The sequence below is a fragment of the Astatotilapia calliptera genome, chromosome 17 (assembly GCF_964374335.1).
Source record: "Astatotilapia calliptera chromosome 17, fAstCal68.1, whole genome shotgun sequence".
NCBI classification, from domain to species: domain Eukaryota; kingdom Metazoa; phylum Chordata; class Actinopteri; order Cichliformes; family Cichlidae; genus Astatotilapia; species Astatotilapia calliptera.
This window is the reverse complement of record NC_137438.1, coordinates 24,522,715-24,532,281: the sequence shown is the minus strand read 5'-3', so window position 1 is coordinate 24,532,281 and position 9,567 is coordinate 24,522,715. Positions and strand designations below refer to the sequence as shown.

Here is a 9,567-nt window from a genome sequence, read left to right as displayed (position 1 = left end):
TGAACTATTTTACACTGATACTGTAAACTTTGTGTATGTGTGGCAGGTTTCCAAACACTGCAAACACCTGCTACATGAACTCCTGCCTGCAGAGCCTGCTCAACACTGACGAGTTCATTAGAGACATCAGCCATCAGGAGACTTTGTGGAGAGCAGTCCCAGAAGCTCAGCTCTTAAGGTGTGCTACGTCAACCTTCTACTTTCTTCAAAAAGCTGAAGAGCAAAGATATCTAACACCAGAAATGTCTGTTTACCCTTTCCTTTTTACAGAAGGCTCATTGACATCAGGGACTGTCATAATTCAAGAGATTATGGCCTTAAAAAACATCGCCTAAAATCTTTTAAGGAGGCATTCAGCAAACATGCTCCTGAATACAAAGGCAGTGCACAGAAAGTATGTCAGCTATTTGGACATTTTGTTTTTTTTCCTTTACTTTCTAATGTTTATGTTCTGTTTTAAATCTCCTCTGTGTTTTTCTTTCAGGATGCTCATGAATTCCTAACCTTGTTCCTCAATGAGATCAAAAGCCTTTCACCTCACCTGAAGAGGAAAGCAGCTCTCCTGGGCCGAAGTTATACCTGCCCAGTAGAAGACCATCATGTTTTCAAAATGGAAAACATAAGGACATGCAAGAGGTAAGCCCGTCATTCAGAAACACAGGGCTGATTGCAACGTTTTCATATACCTCTTTTCCTCCTACCTGATCATTACTTTAACTATGTTACTCCTTAAATGTGTAGCTGCGGTCACCAATCATCACACCAAGAGGAATTCACCAGCTTGTCTCTTGACCTGGTTCCAGAGGGGTCTGTTAAAAACATGTTAGAGACATACTTGAAGGTAAGATCAGAAATTCCAGTAGAGATATAGTATCACTGATCTTAACACACCTTTTTTGTTAGTGTTTGTGTGCATATGTTGTGATTTTTTTTCTACCATAAAGCCTGTTTTCTCTGTGCTGTTGTTCAGGAACAAAAAATAGAATTTCTCTGTGATTGTGGAGGGACGACCTCGGAAGTGAAGCCGTCTTTTCATACACTGCCAAGGTGAGTAAGGTCACATCAGAATTGATCGACTGACCTGGTTTCCAAACTGTGGTGCAAAAAACAGAGTTTTTAAGACAACACTTGAGCAGTCATTTTGTCCCATCTTTGGTTTGTGTTTGTCACTCATTCTTCTTGTTTTGTACCTTGGGTTTTTTTTTCTTTTCTGTCAGAGTTCTCATTTTGCACCTGAAGAGGTTTGGCTTTATAAAAACCTGCAAGCTTCAGAAGGTGAATGACCCCGTCAGGCTGCAGAGGGACTTGGTGGTGTCATCCAAACAGGTAAAAACAGACTGCAGAACATCTCAGAGATTCAGCTTAATTATCACACTGATGTGAGACTTTATGAAACTAACACTCTTTGGATTTGTTCCTTCTCAGGGTGATGGTTGTTACAGTCTTATAAGCATCATTAGTCACTATGGAGGAACAGAATCAGGTAAAACAACTGACTTGTTACAAACAGAAAATGATTTAACAGAGCTTGCTACTTTTCAGTGAAGGACTCACACACAAATGCTTTTGATGTTCTAAGAAGCACTAAGTACAAATCATGAATCAGTTGACTTTTAGAAGTTGGATTCATTTGTCTTAATGTGATCTCAGGACACTACATCTGTAATTCCGTGCATCCTGATGCGAGCCCGCAAGTTACATCAGATCCTTGGCTCACCTATAATGATGCACAGGTGCTCCACACAACCGGATGTGCAGTTTTTGAGGAACAGCAGCACTCAGCCTACATCCTGTTTTACAAGAGAAACGTAAGAAGCTCATCCTGAAGTGAGATAATTTTTAAATGTCCTATTACCTTGTTCATCAGTTTTGTCTTCATTCTAAAACAGGATGTGGAAGCAAGTTACAGCCATCATCATGCTGAAAAGGAAGGAGCAACAGTCGTCTCAGACAAATTTTAGGTAAGTATTGCCCTTAGGAGGAAGGGTCCTCCCAGAGAGCCTGGCCCCTCCTAAGATTTCTTCCTCCAGGAGGGAGTTTTTTCTTGCCACCGTCGCCTCACATTGACTGGTCTCATCGTCAGAGACATTGTTAACCTCCTAAGGCCTGAACTCTTTCAGTTCACGCATTTTTAATTTCTCTGTGCCATTTGGGTTGATTGGGACCTGATGAATGGTCTAGACAACCCAAAATGTGATATATGGACGCCAGGTCCTAGGAGGTTAAACTAAAATCTACTAGAGATAGTCCTTTTCAGGACCAGTGTTTGGCTTGCTCTCTGGGAACAACAAAAAATTAAACAAATAAATTAATAACAAAATAAAATAAAGAAATAATTTATTTAATTTTATTAAAATTAACATAACAACAAAAACATCTAATAAAAAATAATAAAAGTATTCAACTGTGTTTTGTGAAATTTGTAATGAGTTTCAGTTAAGTTGATGTCACAGAAGTTTCTGAATCAACCATTTAGATTGTTCAACAAACAGATTTACTCAGGTAAAGATGGTAAGCTGGAGCACTGTTACTCTTCTAGTTCAGTTTAAGTTTTTAGACAAATATTCCCTCATTCAGTTGCAGCTTTTAAATAAATTATTTAGCTGCAGGTAGCAAAGTCCAAAAGTGACAACATTTCCACTGCACTCCCTCCAGAAATAGCATATAGAACTTTTGATCAAATTATTCATTTATCATTGGATCATTGACAACCATGTAGGGTGAAAATCTTTAATTGTTCTTTTATAACATTTTAACAAGTTAATGTCCCCTGCTGCATGTTTCTTGTTTTGGCTGAACTTCATCAGCTCAAAAAACACACCGTGCTGTGGTTTACTAAAAGAACTCATGTACAGGACACACTGAAAGCACGTTTACAACGTTTAATTAACTAAGTCAAGATCAGTTAACAACAGCTGAATGAAAGATTTACTTTTTCTCATTGGTAAAATGGTCCAATGAGGTCCATGCGACTCACTAAAAAGATCCGGATCTTTCAGCTCCCAACCAGCTCTTCAGGTTGTTTTGTTGCTTTAATTAATTTATTATTAACAACAATATAAAATTATGCACAAAAGGAATTAGTAATGTACCAAAAAAAAAACAACCTGTGGTTTTATTTATATATACACACTGTTTATATACACACTGTTTACTGCTACAACTACACGTTTCTTTTTCAGGTATTTATTAATAATTGACTTTATGTATATGTATATATTGTACTATTCTTAGTTAGCGTATTGTCTGTCTTGTTAATGTTTGTTTATAATGGAGCACTGTAACAAAAAAATAATTTCCCCCAGGGATCAATAAAGTATTCTGATTCTGATATATGTTTATTATTTTATTTTTTCTACAATTAAATTCCGGTATTTTCAACTTCTTCATATTAGTTTATCATTTTATTCTTATAGCAGATTTTAAATTGAGAAACATTTGTACAACACTTAAGATGATCATTGAGACAATTCCAGTTTCTTATGCCTATGACTGTTGGACACATTTTCCTTTGTGTGGTTCGAGCAAACCGATGCTTAAAATAAAACTTCCTTCTGCCGTCTCCATTTTCTGAACACAATACAAATAAACTTTGTAACTTAAGAGGTAGTGTTTTATTTTTTGCCCTAAACATAATAATTCAACCCGTTCTCACTCCCAAAGCGTGACATTTTATGCTAGGTGACAAATTGTCACCATATTACGTTTTCGGCTACCCACCACGTTCCTAAATGACGACCTCGGAAAAAAGAGGAAATATGAGAACCGTCTGGACTGAATCTACACGTTTGCTCTTTTTCTTCAAATCGCTTAGAAACACGCTATTCAACATCATTAAAGTCCTGGTTAAGGTCAGGAATAAGGTTATGGTCAGGGCTAGGGATAAGGTTAGGTTTAGGGCTGGAATACAGGGCTGGAACGTCTATTACCGCAGGAGCGTCATTGCACTGGATTCCAGCCATAACCCGCCGCGTACCATAAGAACGCCGAAGGTCTCCTTTCGCGTTCCTCAGGAACGCCGCGGGACGTGACAAAACGTCGACATGTTACGCCTCGGGAGTGAGAACGCTCTGAATAATTAATGTCTGTAATTTCACTATATCTTCTAGTTTTTAATAAGTTTGATTTTATAAACAAACTATTAGTGTGTTCTCTATATTTAACATTATGCATTATTTAACGCGCTCTCTTCTGTAACAAATGTAATGGTTTCATATTAGTCACACATGTATTCCCCATACTTCAACACAATAACTCAGATAGGGTAGAAACAATGAAAAATATAATATTCTTATTGTCTTGTAATCTAATATATATCTTACATTACCCAGGATATAAATACTTTTAGCCAACTTTTTTTTAACATGTTCAATATGAGATTTCCATGTTAACTTTCCATGTCATTCACTATTACACTCAGAAAACAGAATTCTGTCACTCTTTCAATTAATACTCCCTCTATAGAGAATACTATCTCTTCCTCCCTTGCACGGTTTCCGAATATTATAAACTTTGTTTTTTCCAAATTTAGCGATAACTTATTTACATTTTAAAAATTTTTTCATTTCAATAACCATAATTTTAGCCAATTCTTTCAAGTTTTCTCCGGAACAATAAAAATTTGTATTGTCTGCAAACAAAACAAAATTTAACATTTTTGACACATCACAAATGTCGTTTATATATAAATTAAAAAGTTTTGGTCCTAAAACAGAACCTTGAGGGACCCCACCTTCTATTTTCATTCTATCAGATGAATTGCCTAAACACTGTACATACTGAAACCTATTATCTAAATAACTGCTTAACCAGTTCAATACTATTCCTCTCACACCATAAGTACTTAAATTAGAAATCAAGATGGAGTGTTGCAGAGTGTCAAAAGCTTTTTTTTTTTAAATCAATGAATACCCTATAGTATATTTATTATGTGTTGCTGATGAAATGCCTTCAATAGTAGTCATTAATGCTATTGCTGTTGATCTGTTCCATCGAAATCCGTAATGACTTTCACTTAACAGTTGATGTTTTTCAATGAAACTATCAAATCTTTGTGCAAAGAGTTTTTCAAGCACTTTAGAAAACTGTGATAGCAATGATACTGGTCTATAATTATTAAAACTATGTCTGTCTCCTGATTTATAAAGGGGGATAACTTTTGCCACTGTCATTCAGTCAGGAAATACACCCGTATAAAATGAGAGATTAAAAATATAACAGAGAGGTTTGATTATACAATCCAAGATCTTTTTTACAATAACCATGTCTAACCCATCACAGTCAGTGGATGCCTTGTTTTTAGATTTTGCTACAATAGCTATGATTTCTTTTTCAGTGATTTCCCCTAAAAACATACTGTACTACTCTTCTTTCTCCTTTCCATTCGTCATTCCATTCTGAATCATCCTGTTTTCTAATTAAGTTTGCCAGGTTAGGCCAAATATTTACAAAAAAAGAATTAAATGCATTTACCACTTAATTCATATCACTTATGACCTTATTTTTCTTATTAAAGTAAGTAGGTAAATTTAAGGGTGTATATTTATTACCCAATATTTTTTCAAGATATTCCATGTACCCTTAATATTTTTGTTGTTGTTGTAAAATGATTTATTATAATATTCTTTCTTAGCCTTTCTGATAATTAATACTAACTTATTTTATAAACTTTATATTTCATTTTAGCAGGCTTTGTTCTAAGTTTTATATAATCTCTATACAGTTTATTTTTCTTTTTACATGCATTTTCTAGTCCTTTTGTTATCCATGGTTTACCAGTATTTTTCTTTTGCTTATATAATACCAGTGGACAGTGATTTTCATACAAAACCAAAATAAGTACTTAAGAATGCCTCATATGCAGCACTGACGTTATTTACATGAACCTCATTCCAATCTTTCATAAGATCTTGCCTGAACTTATTTATTTCATGATCATTTCTAATTCTTATATATCTGTCCACACACACGTCCTCCTTTCGTGTCCTTTTATAATCTAAAGTAACAAAAACAGGTAAATGATCACTTATGTCATTTATGACAAGACCACTTATAATGTTGCTTTCCAAGCAATTAATGAAAATATGATCAATTAAAATAGCTGACTTTTCAGTTATTCTACTAGGTTTAGTAATCAGAGGGTAAAACCCTCTTCCAAAAAATAACTAAAAAAAACTGATGATGCCTTATGATTGGACATTTTAAAAAAATCAATATTATGATCACCGCAAATACAGAATGTCTTATTTCCCTTTACCTTGCTCAATAAATCTTCTACTACATCTGTGAATGTTTCTATCAGTGTCCCAGGACTCCTATACATACAACTAACAATTATATTACTCTTTCTACCGTCACACACTCCATTAAATCATCAATAGCCACAGACATGTATTCAACCTGTTTACATTTCAAATCACTATCAACAAACTATATATAAATATATACGGTGGCCCCTAGAGACAAAGCACGTACAAATTCCAAAAAGCATGTACAAACTCCAAAACACATTTCTAGTGTTCACTGAACTTCCAAAACAGAGCTACCTAGATCACTTAAATTACACAATTGAAAGCATATGTGTATTGTTTGTCTATTTAAACACAGGCATTCATATATATTCAAATAATTTTAAAAAAAAAAGTTCATTTACGTGTTACTACCACACACCAAATCCGTCGTGTTTTGGAGTCTGTACGTGCTTCGGAGTTTGTACGTGCTATGGAGTTTGTATGTGCTTTGGAGTTTTTACGTGATTTGGAGATTGTACTCGTTTTGGAGTTTGTACGTGCTATGGAGTTTGTACGTGTTTTCGAGTTATTACGTGTTTTGGAGTTTGTACGTGCTTTGGGGTTTGTACGTGCTATGGAGTTTTTACGTGTTTGAGTTTTTACGTGATTTGGAGTTTTTACGTGATTTGGAGTTTTTACGTGATTTGGAGTTTTTACGTGATTTGGAGTTTTTATGTGATTTGGAGTTTTTACGTGATTTGGAGTTTTTATGTGATTTGGAGTTTTTACGTGATTTGGAGTTTTTACGTGCTTTGTCTCTAGGGGCCACCGTAAATATACTTTTATTTATTCACTCCACATAAAACATAATAAATAAATCATATAAAACAAAAAACAACTATTTACATTTCAACTCTTTAACTATTTAAATTTTCAGCTTTTTCCTTTTAAACAAATTTAAAGTGAAACAACACAAAACACTGCAAACCACAATACAATTAATTATAAATATGAAAACAAAAAGAAGATGCTCATTCTCTGTCATATGGGCCTGCAGGAATAAACTTTCTGAATCCTTTTATCATCCGCAACTGAAAATAGTTGTGGATAATCACTAAACCTTTCTAATCTGACGTTGTTGTCCCTGGCTCTCTTTCCCTCCCGCTCTGTTCCTGTGCTACTGTGAGTGTAACTACCGCCCCTCCCCCCTCTGCCCAGCGCAAAGCACAAGGCTCCTGTGCGGAGTGAAGCGGAAAAAAGTGCGAGAGTGGCTGTATCCCAATTCAGGTTCTGCAGCCTTAAAGTACGCAGCCTCAACGGTCCTCAAGGGCTGCGTACTCAAATATCGCTAAGGCAGAAAGTGCTAGGCTTGTAGGCTTGTGAAATGGGACGTCTAGCCTCCGGTGCGCTGCCCAGGTTGCCTAGCAACCATGATACTAACAGCTGGAAACGTTTCATACAGCTTTGATTGACAGAAATGAAGGAGAATATATTTTGTTCATTTGTTTCTACATGAGCTCTGTGTAATTGGTATCTGAGGCTGAGACCACAGGACTGTAAAACATGATTGTTGGGCTTCATTTCTGTACTGAACAGTCATTTTAAGGTTAGCTAGTAAATAACAATTAGCTAATGTTGTTCATGAGACTAAAATCATCTCACTTTGGTAATGTAACTATAATATGGCCAATATTATAGTTACTATATTAATCATTATTAGTTATTACAGCAGTGAGTTTGAACTCTGTGTCAAATACTGAGCTTCAGTAAAGATTCAAGTTGCATTTATTTATATGTCCTATCACCTTAAATCGTCACTCAAAGACAAGTTTCTTTGACAGTGTATATATAGATGTATCATATATCAGAGACAGTATGTTGGCATTACTAAATTTGGCTCAATGCTTACATATATGTGCAAAAAGAAAATGTACAAGCTGTGATAAGTTTCTGATAAAATGAAGAGTAGACTGATATATGAAATATTCCTTTATTGGGTGAGATGTCATAACTGCTTTAACCCTTTGACTGCCTCACCAAGAAAAATACAATGAAAAAATTATTTGTTCATATTTTCTATTCCTTTAGGTCAATAATGATCACAATCAAAAAAAAAAAATTTATACGCACCTTATAGTTTTTTAAATATTACCCTCTACCAAACGGTTGAGATGTCTCTCTATGGTACAACTACATAAAGTTCTACAGACATAACTAGTAGAAAAAAGTAAAGGTTATACTCCTTTTGCAAAACAATAACTACCCAATTTTGTGTTTGACCCACTTTATTGTGGTAGTAAAACATCAAACATTGTTGGATTCCATTTCAACAGTGGGCGTTATAATAACATACCACAAAATGTATAAAACACAAAAATATTGTAAATTTGATCAAAAACTTGATCTGCAATTACCGAAAATTCATAAACATACAAATTCACTTTTGACCTGTTGTTAACATAAACTTTTCACTGTAGTGTTGGAACAGCACTAACATTTTTTATTTTATTTTCCAGAAAATTCTGGTGGTATATTATATACCATTGCCATTTTGCACTGAAAAATTTGGAAACACACTGAAACAGTTCTGGCTCTTTTCTTTTGCCGTTCATGCAACTTCACCAATAACCCTTGATGATTAGATCTTCTGGTGGTACACTGCAAAGCATTCCTGACTGGCATTCAAGCACAAGAAAACATTGCATTTTTGGCATTTCCATCTTGAGACGCCCTTTGGACAGTAATTGCATCGGCCTCGCTTGTCACAGTGAAGTGGCCAATGCCCAAAGCAGTCATATCGCACATCTGGCTGTGGTTGTGAGGGTCTTGGGGTGTATCGTTTCTTTGGTGGTGGTGGAGAGCTGGATGATGGTCGGCCAACTTTGGATCCTGGCTTGTTGACTTGTTTCAAGCTATGCACAACTGCCAGGCGGAATCTTTTGAGTGTGATTGGTTTCTGGTTTAGTTGTCCACATTCCCTCTTGTAGACCAGCCAGGAATTTGCAATGGACAGATCAAGCATGTAACGAAAGAGTGGCAGGTACCATCTTGTAGACTTGGCTGGGGTCTTGTACAGGTGTACCAGCATGTCAGAGAGATCTATCCCTCCCATATGCTCATTGTATCCAGGGATGAGTGATGGGCATGGGATCATAACTTTCGCCTTGGACTCTTTGCTCCAGCATTTGACAGTTGAAAAGTGGCATGATCCCAGAAGCATTACTTAGCAATCCATCTAATAAACATTAAAAAAAAAAAAAATTTGTAGAAATATAGTTTGTTTGATTTCCATGTGTCATTTAAAACTGTACTTTAAAAAAATAATCACAGAAAGTGA

At 35.5% G+C, this 9,567-nt stretch overlaps 2 long non-coding RNA genes across 2 annotated transcripts; both read left to right on the top strand.

The window, feature by feature from the left end:
- Nucleotides 1-268: 268 nt before the first annotated feature.
- Nucleotides 269-842, top strand: LOC113008624 (uncharacterized). The gene is made up of 3 exons (XR_013902634.1): nucleotides 269-394; nucleotides 485-636; nucleotides 742-842. It is a non-coding gene; the product is annotated as an uncharacterized LOC113008624 (long non-coding RNA).
- Nucleotides 843-927: 85 nt separating this feature from the next.
- LOC145421613 (uncharacterized) lies at nucleotides 928-2,090 on the top strand. Its single transcript, XR_013902989.1, has 4 exons — nucleotides 928-1,326; nucleotides 1,426-1,483; nucleotides 1,651-1,808; nucleotides 1,890-2,090. It is a non-coding gene; the product is annotated as an uncharacterized LOC145421613 (long non-coding RNA).
- Nucleotides 2,091-9,567: the final 7,477 nt, after the last annotated feature.